This window comes from Salvia hispanica, chromosome 1 (genome assembly GCF_029641045.1).
Source record: "Salvia hispanica isolate PSC_SH4W2 chromosome 1, Shi_PSC_v1, whole genome shotgun sequence".
NCBI lineage: Eukaryota > Viridiplantae > Streptophyta > Magnoliopsida > Lamiales > Lamiaceae > Salvia > Salvia hispanica.
Window position 1 is genome coordinate 13243371 of NC_142692.1, and position 14011 is coordinate 13257381.

Sequence of the window (14011 nt, forward strand, 5' to 3'; positions counted from 1 at the left end):
AATCGCATGTCGTCCTTCAAATGTGACATCTTTTATGGAAAAAAGATACTACTAATTTTACTTCCGCTCAGCAATTTCACCAAACAAATTATTGTGCGCCGTCAGCGGCCATTGTTACCAATAGAAGATTGATACGTATTCATAAAGAATGTCAAACTCGACGTAATTTACACTGTTCTTCATGCGTTGACCAGAGAACAGGGCTAAATAAAAGTAAAAACGTAAAAATATATGTATGCTGTGCATTCTATTAATTGCATCATTCATTTATGGGAAATACTTACTCTAGAATTTCAAATGGGAATGCCTCTATCATATTCTGTAAATTATTTCGATCTTGTCAATTTAATTTAATATAGTAGTAATGTTACAATGTACTCCCTCCGTCCCACAAAGATTGTCCCATTTTTTTATTTCGGTCCGTCCCACAAAGATTGTCTCATTTCATTTTTTACCATTTTTGGTAGTGGACCCCATATTCCACTAACTCATTCCTACTCGCATTTTATTATAAAACTAATATATAAAAGTAGGACTCACATTCCACTAACTTTTTTAACTTACTTTTCATTACATTTTTTAAAATCCGTGTCCGGTCAAAATGGGACAATCTTTGTGGGACAGAGGGAGTATATACATAATTACATACATTAGTGTATGTGATATTTACCAACAATTTAATTATAGCACTAATTACTCCTATTTCTAGGATTAACTATCGTTAAGTCAGCATCGTAGATTCGTAATGAATCACATGTCGTGTATATATAATTATATATATACAAAATCAACGACAATACTGACAAGGCATGGTAGAATATTCATGCAATACATTTCTTCAAATTTCATCTAGTCTTTATTCCATTCAAAACCACCAATAAATAAAACAGCCGCTTTCTCTTACCACTTTTTGTAATACTAGAAAAACTCCTCATTATTTCATTCCATCCTCTCCCACACGTTTATATCAATATCTCTCCAATCTTGCTTTCTATATAAGTATAACATTCTGATTTCATTATTTCTTCTAAGATAAGAAAAATAAAAATGGATGAAATCGATATACCTCAATATTTCCTATGCCCAATTTCACTGCAAATCATGAGAGACCCCGTCACGACCGTCACCGGCATCACATACGACCGCGAAAGCATCGAGCAATGGCTCTCAACGGCGGAGAACTCCGTGTGTCCGGTGACGAAGCTGCCGATGTCGAAATCCGCCGGTTTGACGCCGAACCACATGCTCCGGCGGCTGATTCAGGCGTGGTGCATCGCCAATGCGAAGAGCGGGATCGACAGGATCCCCACTCCCAAGTCTCCTCTCCACCGCTCAGCCGTGCTCAAGCTCATCCGCGCCGTGGGCAGCCGCCGGAGCAGCGCCGAGAATATGGAGGCGCTGAGGAAACTAGACGGGCTCGCCAGCGACGTCGACGATGAGAATCAGCAGTGCTTGGCGGAGGCCGGCGCCGCGAAATCGATGATATCTTACGTGATGAGACGCTTCGACGACGGAAATCTCGCCGGCGTCGATCTCGCGCTGAGGATCCTGCGGCTGGTGTGGTCTCCGACGGCCGAGAACAAGCAGATCGTGGAGGAGAAACCCGACGTCCTTTTCCAATCGATTCTATGGATTTTGAATAGCAAATTGGAAGATTCACAAAAAACAGACGCGCTAATTCTGTTAAAAAACGCAGTAGAAATATCGAATTCGAGCTTTTTGGAGAAATTGAAGCCGGATTTCTTCAAAGAGATGGTGAGGATTTTGAGATTGAAATCGACAGCAGCGGCGGCGAAGAGAGCGGTTCTGAAAATCCTGATCGGGAGCTGCCCGGCGGGGAGGAACAGAGCGAAGATAGTGGAGGCGGGGGCGGTTTTCGAGGCGATCGAGATGGAGATGGGCGGCGGGGAGGAGAAGAAGACGACGGAGCTGATATTCAGCTTGCTGGCGCAGGTGTGCACGTGCGCGGAGGGGAGGCAGGAGTTTCTGAAGCACGCGGGGGGCGTGGGGATGGTGGCGAAGAGGCTGATGAGAGTGTCGGCGGCGACGGATGACAGAGGGATGTGTATATATGAGAGTATCGCGAGGTACTCGGGGACGAGGGCGGTGGTGGGGGAGATGCTGACGGTTGGAGGAGTCACCAAGCTGTGCATGATGATGCAGGCGGATTGTGATATGTATTTGAAGAAGAAAGCGAGGGAGATTTTGAAACTGCATTCTAAGGTGTGGAGTAATTCGCCTTGCATACAGCTTTATCTCTTCACAAGGTATTCTAGGTAGCTAAAAATCAAACTGTATATCTTCATCTCCAATAACTTTTTGATTTACTATATAATTTTCATCACTTTACTTTTGATTTTTGGATTTGTATGTTTAATTACTAGTACTACTCCATTCCCTCCATAGTAGTGGATGCATTTCTTTTCGGCACAAAAATTAAGAAAAAATGATGTGTAATGTATTTAGTGAGAGGAAAAAAGTAGAGAGAGAGAAAAGTAAGTAAAAGGAAAATGTATTGACTTTTACTAAAAGGGGAAATGACTCTAGTACTATAGAACATATCAAAATGGCAAAATGACTCCACTACTATCAAAATGGCAAAATGGCAAAATGACTTATTTGATGCGGCTAGAGATGGATTTGTAACTTCACCAATTTCCAGATATTGGTTATTTAGCCTTTTCAACTTCATTCATTACCAACTTTAATCATCTGAAATTTGGCTACAGTGAGTTCGAATAATTCAAATTATAAGATATTGAAACATTATAAATATTGTTAATGAAAAATGACACTGTCTCAATAATAAATAGTGTAATGTATGGTAAAAAAGTTTATAAAAATAATAATTAACTAAATTTGTGATACAGACTAAATAGTAAAAAAAATATTTATTTAGAGTATATCAATACAATTAATTAAATATGTCAACACAATTTAGTATTGACATTATATATGTATTATATTGACATAATATGATAGCTCCATTGACATTAAGGTGATTCTTGAAAAATATGAAAATTTAAGAATATTTTTCAAATTTTGACATCGGAACATATGCAAGTGAGATCTCGTTAGAATCCTTATAAAATTATCTTTAATTTGATATATGTTGTGTAAAAAAAATTAATTTAAATTGAGATAGTTGTAATCATTTAAAGTTTTCATATATTTTTTGAAAGTTAGTTAAAACAAACTTTTGGTCAATTGACATTAATACCCCTAATTGACATTTCTTGTGCATTACATTGATACTCATGGATGAATGATCTTGTGCATTGATTTCATGATCCAATGTCTATCATTTAGTTGTACTTAGCAATTTAGGACTGAGTTAGCAACATAACACACCCCGCTATAAGTATATGTCAAAAATTACTATTCGCATATATATTTCAAAACATATACGGAGTACAGGGCGTGATCAATTGCTAACTCAACCTTTAATTGCTAACTACAACTAATTTAAAATCATAAGATTTGTAGAGATCTAGTGGTGATAAGAAAACTACCAAATTAATGTTTTTGATCAAAATGTCAATATAGCGTATTAAACATGCCAATACGATTCATTGAATATGTCAACACAATTTAACATTGACATTGTATATGTGTTATATTGACATATTATGATAACTACATTGGCATTAAGCTGCTTCTCAAAAAATACATAAATTCAAGAATTTTTTTCAAATTTTGATATTGGAACATATGCAAGTGAGATCTCGTTAGAATCCTTATAAAATTATCTTTAATTTGATATATGTAGTGTAAAATAAAATTTAAATTGAGATAGATATAATTATTGAAAGTTTGGAGATATTTTTTAAAGTCAGTTATAACTAACTTTTGGTTAATTGACATTAATATCCTTAATTGATATTTTCAGTACATTGTATTGATATTTATGGATGAATGATCTTGTGCTTTGATTTTATGATCCAATGTCTATTATTTAGTTGTAGTTAGCAATTTAAGAGTGAATTAACAATATAACACACTCCTACATAGTACTATATAAAAAAATTACTCTGTGCGTATTAATTTTGTTTGGATGTATGTATTGAAGAATGTAAGATACTGATCATCTCTCTAATCTTATAAATTTTTTTCTGTAAAATAATTCATGCAGTAGAAAATAAAAATTAACAATTAATTAATAAAAAAGTTCGCAACAAATGAAGAGGAAAGGTTCATGAAATTATGCTGTGGATTCATCGTTTACTCACATTCAGGTCTTTTTTTCATATTGCAATTAACTCACAATTAATCTCTCACATTCAGGTCATAGTTTTGTCAAGTGTATATAGTCAACATTCCAAATATCACGCTTCCTCTTTTTGTTTATCAATTATCTTGATACTTAATAAGAATTGAATGTATTTCATAGCATAATAGGTATGCATTAGAAATTAAGTAAGTTCTAAAGGAATAGTCTTTGACGATGATGGCATTAACTGAAACTGAATAATTTTCTTCATCTGTCATTATGATGGCCCGTGGTGTTTTTAATATGACTAATTAAATTATTGAAAGTTCGATTGAGTTTTTCTTATGGTAGTACACAAAATGTGTCTATCCTATTGTGTAATATTTGTTGCGAACTCGCGACCCTTTACTATAGGAAAAACGAAAATAACATATGATGGATTTCCCATCTTAGACTTAATTTTAGTCTTTTATAATGAAAGCCAATATTTTAAAAATCCGACCGATATCAGTTCACGTTTCAACTGGTGCGACCGGTTAGGCAACAGGACACTAGGCTAGCTCAAAACCGAACTTTAGAGTTACGGTCGAATATTTATAACTGGATAAAAACCACAACCCGAGTAAGGTCCGAAATCCTCTGGGTTGATCTTTTACGTTGAGTGTGGCTTTTTTGTCTCACAACCATATCACATTTTGCGAAATTTGGGTCCATTTAATTGATCTTACTATTATATATGTCTCACTACAATGGGCTGATTTTAAAGCTACTAAATCACAAAGAACAACATTCAATCGAGGCTAATCTTTTACGTTGAGTGTGCGCTTTTTTGTTCCGATTTAACAACAGGGTGTTCAACTTCATTTTACTTTTAAATCTAAGTGAGTTTTCATATCACTGTATTTACGTTTCCGGAATTATATAGCCCAAATTTCATTACTCAATTTTAGGAAGCAAGGATTTTGTTGGATTTTGCAGTGTACAAACACACAATTTATGTTGTCCTTCAATAAGACTATGCTTGTTTACTTCACGCCCTCAAATGTTTATGGGCAATTACTTGGGCCGGATTGGACCTCTCCCATCGTTGTCTGGCCCCATTTCATGCCACCAATGTCCTCATATTTCAATTGCCATTTTGAAGGTTGGAGAGTGGAGACGATGTAAAGAGAACTTTCGGAGGAAAAAAAAATACAGTAATGTTACTTGTAATCAACATATATAGGCGGTGTTTGGTTTATAACTATATAAAATAGTAACAAGATATAATCTATGCTTAATTATGAGATTATTTAATATGAGGGGTTTGGCTATAACTGATTATCTCATGTTATTCAATTTCATGAACCAAACATAATAGTACAAAATTTAATCATATGATATAATCTTGCAAACCAAACACCCTCTGCTCTTTTAATAGAAGAGGTTAATTTATCATCATATGTTCGAAAATGACAAACTCATCATCAATCAGATAATTAGAAGACTTGAAGCGATCTAACTTGTTATAAGGGTATCGATTAGCACCAAATTCATAGTGCATATATGACGAAAAACATGCATATATTCATGTATCACCAACAAAATATAAATTTTTAATTACATTTGTTTACTTTAGCCGAAAGAAATGAAAAGGCAGAAGAAAAAAGAAGCTAAGAATTAGGATAAGAAGAGATCAAATGAGAAGGAATGCAAGAAGAATTCCTCCAAACCCTAGAATGCAATCTCAAAATGTCAGTAGCTCTCTCCTTGTTTCTATGAGTAGCCTCCAGCTGCAACACCAAGCACAGCTTGGCCACCACCCCAACCTCCAGCATCTCCTGCACAACCCTCCCACTCGCCCCATGCCTCGCAATCGACCCCAATATCTTCACCGCCCTCTCGCTCGCCGCGTTGGACACCCTCAGAATCTTCTTCGACACCACCGCCACCCCCGCCGCGTGCCTCACCACCTCCGCCCGCCCCTCCGCGCACCGGCAGATCTGCTCCAGCGCCGCCAGCGCCAGCTCGCACACCCTCCTCTCCCTCGTCTCCAGCAGCAGCTCGATCAGCACCCCCGCCGCGCCCCCCTCCACCGCCTTCACCCGGTTCCTCCCCCACGGGCAGACCTCCACCAGCAGCTTCAGCGCCGACCTCGTCGCCTCCGCCGAGATATCGTCGGCTATGATCCGCGACACGTGGCCGAACAGCTCGGGTCGGATCCCGATCAGGTGATCCGGATCCGCCACCGAGAATGCGGATTTCATTAAACTAACGGCATGGGAACGGGATTGGTAACTGCCGTTATCCATGACCTGCGTTAACGAATCTAAAAATCTGCCGTCGTTAAACGCCGTTAGTTTTTTCAAATCGGAATCGGACGGCTGGATCTTGTGTAGGATGTCGACGGCTTCGTCTCTGGCGGCGGCGTCGGAGTTTTCTCTGACGACGGCGGAGAGGAAGTCCACGGCGGCGGCCTGGAGGTGGAGGCGGCTGCTGTCGTCTCTGTAGGCGATGGATCGGAGGCGGCGCAGGCAGTGGAGCTTTGAATTAGGGGAGTTTTCAGCTTCGTCGAGGAGTTTGAGGATTTGGGGGCGGTCGACGGCGGGCTTGGGCGTGGGGATTCGGTCGACGGCGTTGAGAGTGCACCAGCCCTGGATGAGGCGGCGGAGCGTGTGGTTTGGGGTGAGGTCTGGGGAAGCAATGGGCTGTTTGGTGACGGGGCAAGTGACGTTTTTGCATATGAAGAGCCATTTCTCGATGTTTTCACGGTCGTAGGTTATGCCGCTTGGAATCGTCACCGGATCTTTCATCAGCTGCATTGAGATTGGACAAAGGAAGTAGCATGGGATATCGATCTCCATTTTCGGATTGAAGATTTTTGAAAATTGGATGAAGACACGAAGATGATAAGGTGGGTTATATATATATATATATATATGTGTGTGTGTGTGTGTGTGTGTGTGTGTGGAGAAGTGAGGTTCTGACCATCTCAAGTTGCGCTATGAGAGAAATTAATTTATGGGGATTAAGTCAATATTTAAATAGGAGAGAGACATATAGAGTTGATAATGGACTTTTTCCAAGAGAGTTGAAGAACTCAATGAAATTGAAAGAGGAGACTTTTTATTATCTTATGGGGTGTGAATTGTGATGAGTTAATGCATGATCGGTACATCGGTGTTGGTGTTTTTGCGTGGTTGGGCATGGAGGGATCTTCATTATGGGCCCTTTTTGACTTTCGAATTATTGTCTCACAATAATGATAAAGAAAAAAGATATAGAATAAACTAGCAATAAAATATAGTACTTGTAAATTTTAGTAAAACGAATATAACAATATTAATGATTTTATTTAATACTCAAATCACTTTACATTATAATTATTGGTATTTTAGTACTTATTCTAAAGAGAGATAATTATTTGATTAAAATGAAATGTACTCAATCTATTGATGATTTGACTCAAATTATACATAAGAAAAAAAAAATATTTTTTAGATAAATTCGTAAATGAATAAAATTTTATTTGAACGGACATCACTCAAAAAAATTATAGTCCTAGCATTATTTTCAGCACTTAAAGTAGCGTAGTTATTAAAAATCACGTGGTGGCAGCCGACACCCGCGGAAGTTCCGCGCCTTTCCCACCTTGGTTGCTTCGTTTTGGGTACCGGCTCGCGTTGACCTCTTGTGCTGCTCACATATTCTATTAAATATTTATAGAAATATGATTTATATTCTATATTTTACCTTCCTGTCAATATAGTATTCTTTATTAAATTCAAATACAAAGATGTCTATCCATGCACACGGAAAATCCTATATTATATTTATAACTTAAATTTTATTTTCTATATCTCATATATGCATGATCTAATTACTTACTGGCATCATAATTAATATGTACTCTAAAGTTTTATTCTGATTCTGTTATCAATTTAAGCAAAAATAAAATTGTTTTCTCAACAATATTTAATTGCTTTATTTGAACTGGTCGAACTCGATAAATTGAACTGGTGGCTGTCCCATTAAGATAAATCAATAGTATGATCATATAGTATATTCCAATGTTAAATCCATTAGATTATATACTCCCTCGGTCTATGATTAGGAATTTCATTTTTCCATTTTAGTTCGTCTATTAATAAATGTCTTATTTATTTTTAATATAAATAATAAATAAGTCCTATATCTAAGAGTATTAACCCTTTTCACTTACATTTTATAAAAAAGTGGGACTCGCATTCCACTATTTTTTTTTCTACATATATTCTTTTATAGAGTCTACACCGAATTAGAATGAGACTTCTAGACGGAGGTAGTATAAAATTATCAAGCTAAACAGTTTGTTTAACTAGTCTAAGTTTATTTACATGATGCACCAATGGCGTATCTAAAAATTGTGATTTTGAAAATGGTTCTAACTTAAAAAAATGTCTGCAAAAGTAGAAATAATTGGGACTCAATTACTTTATAGTTGGTGCATCTAAAATTTGTGATTTTGAAAATGGTTCAACTTAATAAAAAATTGTATGCAAAGGTAGAAATAATTGGGATTCATCATAGCTATAAAACTGCATTTCTTGATACACATATTCAAGGCTCTTGAGTCATGTGATATAGGACAAGGAGGTACTTATTTATTCGCAATTTTATGGATTATTATTGTATCAATGAAACTGAAATTAATCAAATTGCAACTTAATTGTAGGATCCTTCAAAATATGTTGATGTAACAAATAATTGAAGTGATCACCTTTTTTATGAGAAAGATTCAAGATTTCTAATAGAACTTTTTACCGGCTCCACATCTCGTTTGACTGCCGCGGGAGATGGACAGCAGTCATATTGATATGATATTAAACAACATAATTTATGACGGTATTGAAAGAGTGACCGACCAAGTAATTCATTGATCATATAAATAATTACTTGTGTTAACATATAATTCACCCACTTGCGAGATGTATTAAGAATATAGTAGACTTTGCCACATACAAGAGAGATCAATTTGAATCACTCCAAGTCTTATACGCTGACTTTTTTTAATTTGTATTTATATTTTGCATTTTTACATAGTAAAACACAAATAGCTTACAAGTTATGTTGCTAATACGGCCGGCAAAATAAATTATCACTACTAGTTCTCGTTCTCATTCTCGTTCACGTAATTAATTGTCAAAAACTGCTCAGGCCAAGGGAAAGGGACACAAATAGCTTACAAAACCGCATAAAATCAAGCCAACTTGTCCCCACATGGCCCTTTCCAGTAATCGATTTTATGCACAAGTTTTGGGTCGGGCTGGCTTGATTTTTGGTCCCTCGACTTGACTGGCGCCCTTTGGTGCCGATGGTCTCATTTTATAGTTGAGTCATTTTTCGAATATTCCACTCACAATGTATTTAGTACTACTAAGTTGTTGTTCATATTTTGAATTAGTCAGTAATTTGTTATCCAAAATTTATTGGATGATTTTTTTAAGGGGGTGGATGTTTAGAAAATGTCTTAAGTAGGTTTATTAGTCATAATTTAGATGTAGTTCTTCTTAGCTACGAATAATTCTTTGTGTACAAGAGCCAGAGCCTACTGCCCCGTCATTTTTATATGAACTATATATGATTATTTAGAGCATCTCCAACTGTGTTCTCCACGTGCTATTCATAGTTGTGGACCCGGCCCGGCCCACTTTTATTCATACTTTTATTATCTGCTCTTAGCTAAAGCAAACACCCACAACCCAAGCATTTATGGGTACCACTATTTTAAAATACAATTAATACAAACATTTCATTTATAATAAAACTTCGTCAAAAAACTCAAAAGTGGCATTACAAATTCTTAAAACATTAAAATTTATATAATTTAAATCCTAAAAATTTTAAAATATATAAAAAATTACACGATTTCAAATTGAGAAAAATGTTTTAGAGATAGTGTGAGTTTGATTTAAAATTTGGGGGATGAATGGAGGTATTTATAGATAATTTAAATGAATATGGGATAAAAATAAAAATTTTGAAAAAAGGGTCCTAAGCAATTCAATTTTTTGAAAAAAATTTCAAATTTTTTGAATTTTTTAATAAATTTAAAAAATTAAAAAATCCATTATATCGATACCCACTCGCGAAAGGGGCAAGTGGTCCATCGCAGATCGCGCTCTCCCCTGCAAGAGCACGTCTGTGCCGTCGGCACGAGTACAACAGCGAGTTCGCGCTTGGCTGTACCGTCGGCACGAGCATAGCTCTTAACTAAAGCTGCGTCGGAGATACTCTACTTATGTGATGCACTAATTTTCAGCCGAAATCGGAATATCTTCTTAACAGAGAGGTGGATTCTTATCTTAGGCTTAGTAAATTTGATTGAAATTACACTTTCGGCCGGACAATTACTTATAATAATAACACCACTATCACTCAAGAATGAAGAGTCAAATTACGCAGCTTAGCACACTTTTCATTTAACAGATAGTAGATCGAAATTGTGGATACGTTGAGATGTGATTTTAGAAGAAAAACTAATTACTGCCTGTCTTAATAAAAATGAATCGTTTTTTTTTTAAATTATCCTACTAAACATAAAATATTTCCTAAAATGTATATAACATCATCTCTATTTTTTCCTCTATCCATCGTATTTTACTCTTTTTTCATTAACCAAATGTTTAAACATTTATTAGGACGGAGAGAGTTTTTGATTGATGACACGGTTTTATCTTGCAATTGAAAAATATGAAATGGACCTAAAACGGATACTACTAAAATAGGAGTATGCTATTACTTCACACGGGGCCGGATAAAGACCGTTGTCTCCAGATTCTGCGGTATCTACAAGAACAACATCCGCTGATGGATGACGTCAAAGAATTGCCATTCTAGTAGTACTCCCAGAACGGTCTTTTCCTGGTTTTTAAGTACTGGGAGTCCTTTCTGGTCTTGAAGGATTCCACTAAGTTCTAGCAAAGGAGGGCTCGGATGAGGCTCGGTATCCAAGGCACCTAAAGTAGCAGCAGCGGTTTCATCGATCCCAGCGACGATGTCGATGAGGTGCCTCCCCCAGCTCCCCGCCACCGGCATTCGATGGGCCACAAAACGGTAGTGCGGATGTCGAGAGGAGCTTCCAGTGGGTCCATGGAAGTCCAATCGGGCGCCGCCAATTCGGATCTTTCCCAAAGCATCGAGATGCAAGCGTTGGAGCGACGCAACCAACCCCAAAGTAAAAAATGAGTTATTTATCATTGTTCAGACGATGAAGCACCTTATGGGGTTGCCAGTGGATGACGATGCTTAGGGTTCTAGGGATGCCGCTGGAGATGTTGTAGGGGATGATGGGGAGGACTCCGACGAGTGGGTCGGGTGGCATGTTGAAGCTTGAAGAATGTTGTTTTTTTCTTAAATTGTAGGGGAATTTTTTTTTATTTTTTTATTTTAATGAAATATGTTTAAGTTTTCCTCTTTTTTTGTTCAATTAATGTCATAATTGTTGCTTTAATTAAAATAAATAAAATGGGAGGCGTACAAACTTATCAATTGAAATTTCCAATTTTCTAACCGAACAAACGGAAAAGGTGACTGCTTACGACAAAGTAGAAACTTCCATCTCTTATCTTATTGCAACTACAAAAACTCAAAGCTGAAACCTTTGTATCCTGTGATCCACAGTCGTCACATTTAATTATTCTTCCCACCCTTCTCACTCCACCTTTAAAATTACAATACACAGTAAAACAACAAAATGGCCACCGCGAATATGATTCTCAAGATCAAGCTGCTGCTTCTCTCTCTCTTTCATCTCCGATCCCAACCCAGTGAGTCCACGTTTCTTCATTCTCGATAATTTTCTGGGCTTTTTTACGAGTTCAATTCTGACGGGTTTTAAGAAATTTGGCTAGTTTTAGGGTTGAATTTTGGAAATTTGATTAGTTTGAGCTTATAAAAGTTTGAATCTTGAGAAGTTTATTGAGAGCTACGAATGAACAAGGGCTTTAGATCATTTTAGGGAGTGGTTAATGTGTTTATTGGAGCATTAATGCTGCATCGTAGCAAAGAAATGTGTATGTTTAATCAATAATTTGAGCAATGAGTGAAGTGAATTGATCTCCACTTATTTGATCGAATTAAGGTCCGCCCTTTCTGCTGAAACGCTACTCGTATAAAGATATAAAGAAGGCGACAGATGGATTTAGGAGAGTTGTCGATAACTCCTCTCAAGAGGTCTTATAAGGCCAAGTTTCTAAATGGGCGTGTTGGAGTAGTGAGAGAGGTCAAGTTATTGGATGATGACCAACTTTCCTTTTCATATGAAGTCCAACTCTTGGGGCGTCTGCATCACCGCCACATTCTCGCGCTTTATGGCTTTTCGACTGGACCTAAGCGGTATTCACCTTCATCACATTATTGCTTGTATCTATTTAAGAGTAGCTGACTGTTGATTTTAAATGAATTTTTGAGTCTTAGTATGGAAAAATGTATGTATGTCTGTGTTGAGAGATTTAATCTTAGTTTTTGGTTGGATATGTATGGATGGAATGAGTTCTAGATTGTGAAGGCCTATATAGCTAATTGCTGATCTAAATGAAATTTTAGAGTCTTTCAGCATTACCTCGTATCGTTTCAGGTTCCTAGTGTTCGAAAACATAGAAAGTGGAAGCTTAAAGGAGCACCTCTCTGGTAATTTTGCAGCAAAATGATTCTGTTCTTCTCCAGTTCTCCCTTTTTCATTTTGTCATCCTTTTCAGATCCATTGAAGACTCCCTTGAACTGGCGAACGAGGCTCAAAATAGCGGTTGGCATAGCTGCTGCTGTGGTTTGTTCTCAAAATCACATCACCTTGTGTTACACCTTTTAAACCATGGTTAATCATCATAGACTGCTCGCAAAGAACTTGTCGTTCTCGACAAGAGCATCGTTCAAAAGTATTGGATCGCATAAACCTTATTGCATTATCTCACATCACTATGCAGGAATATCTGCAATTTTTCTGTGATCCACCAGTTTATCGCGTCTCTATAAGCTCAAGCACCATAATGTTGGATGAAAATTTCACACCAAAGGTAGCTAGCTACGCACACCTTCTTGATAGACGACTGCACGAGAGAAACTAAGTCAGATCAACAAAAGTAACCATTGATTCCACTTGTTGCTGCAGATCTCAGACATTAGCCTATCCAGTGCTGCTGAAAATCCGACCTCTTCCCGTGGTCCAGAAGGTACTGCTAAGTCTAGTTGCCTACACAGCTCAAAATCTTGAGTCCCTGACATTCTTCGAGTGCAGAGTGTAGAGACGAGTGCTGCAGAAACGTCATCTTCCAACTCGGGCTGGTGATCCTGGAGCTCATCACGGGCCAGTCATCAGATAAGGGTGGTGTTGATTTGGCACAGTGGGTTCAAGAACCGTGTTTCTTGAGTTCGATACACAAAATGATAGATCCTGATCTTGGTAATAGCTATGATGCAAGAGAGCTCAATGGCCTTCTCAATGTTGCAAGATTGTGCATAAGATCTATAGATGAGACTAGAATATACACCCCTCAAATTTTGTGGTATTTGCAGAAAAAGATAGGCATCACAAGAAAATGAAAGCATGTGATTTAGTTTAGCATGCCATATTCATTTTTTTACATTGTAAACTTTTTTCTTTATATTCCTAGGCTATATACTATCGCTCACCACTCTTCAAACTAGACTGTCAACATTTTGTATACACCCTTTGTAGTTTGTACTTCATCCGTTCCTTGTTAATAGAAATATTTCTTTTTAGCATAGAGTTTAAAAATAATATGTTAAATGGATGGTGAATAAAGTAAGAGAGAATCAAGTAAG

The 14011-nt window shown here is 37.1% G+C and overlaps 3 pseudogenes across 1 annotated transcript; 2 read left to right on the top strand and 1 right to left on the bottom strand.

Annotated features, from left to right (window-relative positions):
* The first annotated feature begins 924 nt into the window (after window positions 1–924).
* Window positions 925–2403, top strand: LOC125217527 (E3 ubiquitin-protein ligase PUB24 pseudogene; annotated as a pseudogene).
* A 3327-nt stretch (window positions 2404–5730) lies between these two features.
* Window positions 5731–7179, bottom strand: LOC125220048 (E3 ubiquitin-protein ligase PUB23 pseudogene; annotated as a pseudogene).
* A 4631-nt stretch (window positions 7180–11810) lies between these two features.
* On the top strand, window positions 11811–13948 carry LOC125219776 (putative receptor-like protein kinase At1g49730; annotated as a pseudogene). Its single transcript, XR_016137647.1, has 7 exons — window positions 11811–11997; window positions 12312–12565; window positions 12807–12859; window positions 12928–12995; window positions 13153–13242; window positions 13338–13398; window positions 13464–13948. The product of XR_016137647.1 is annotated as a putative receptor-like protein kinase At1g49730 (transcript).
* The last annotated feature ends 63 nt before the right edge of the window (window positions 13949–14011 follow it).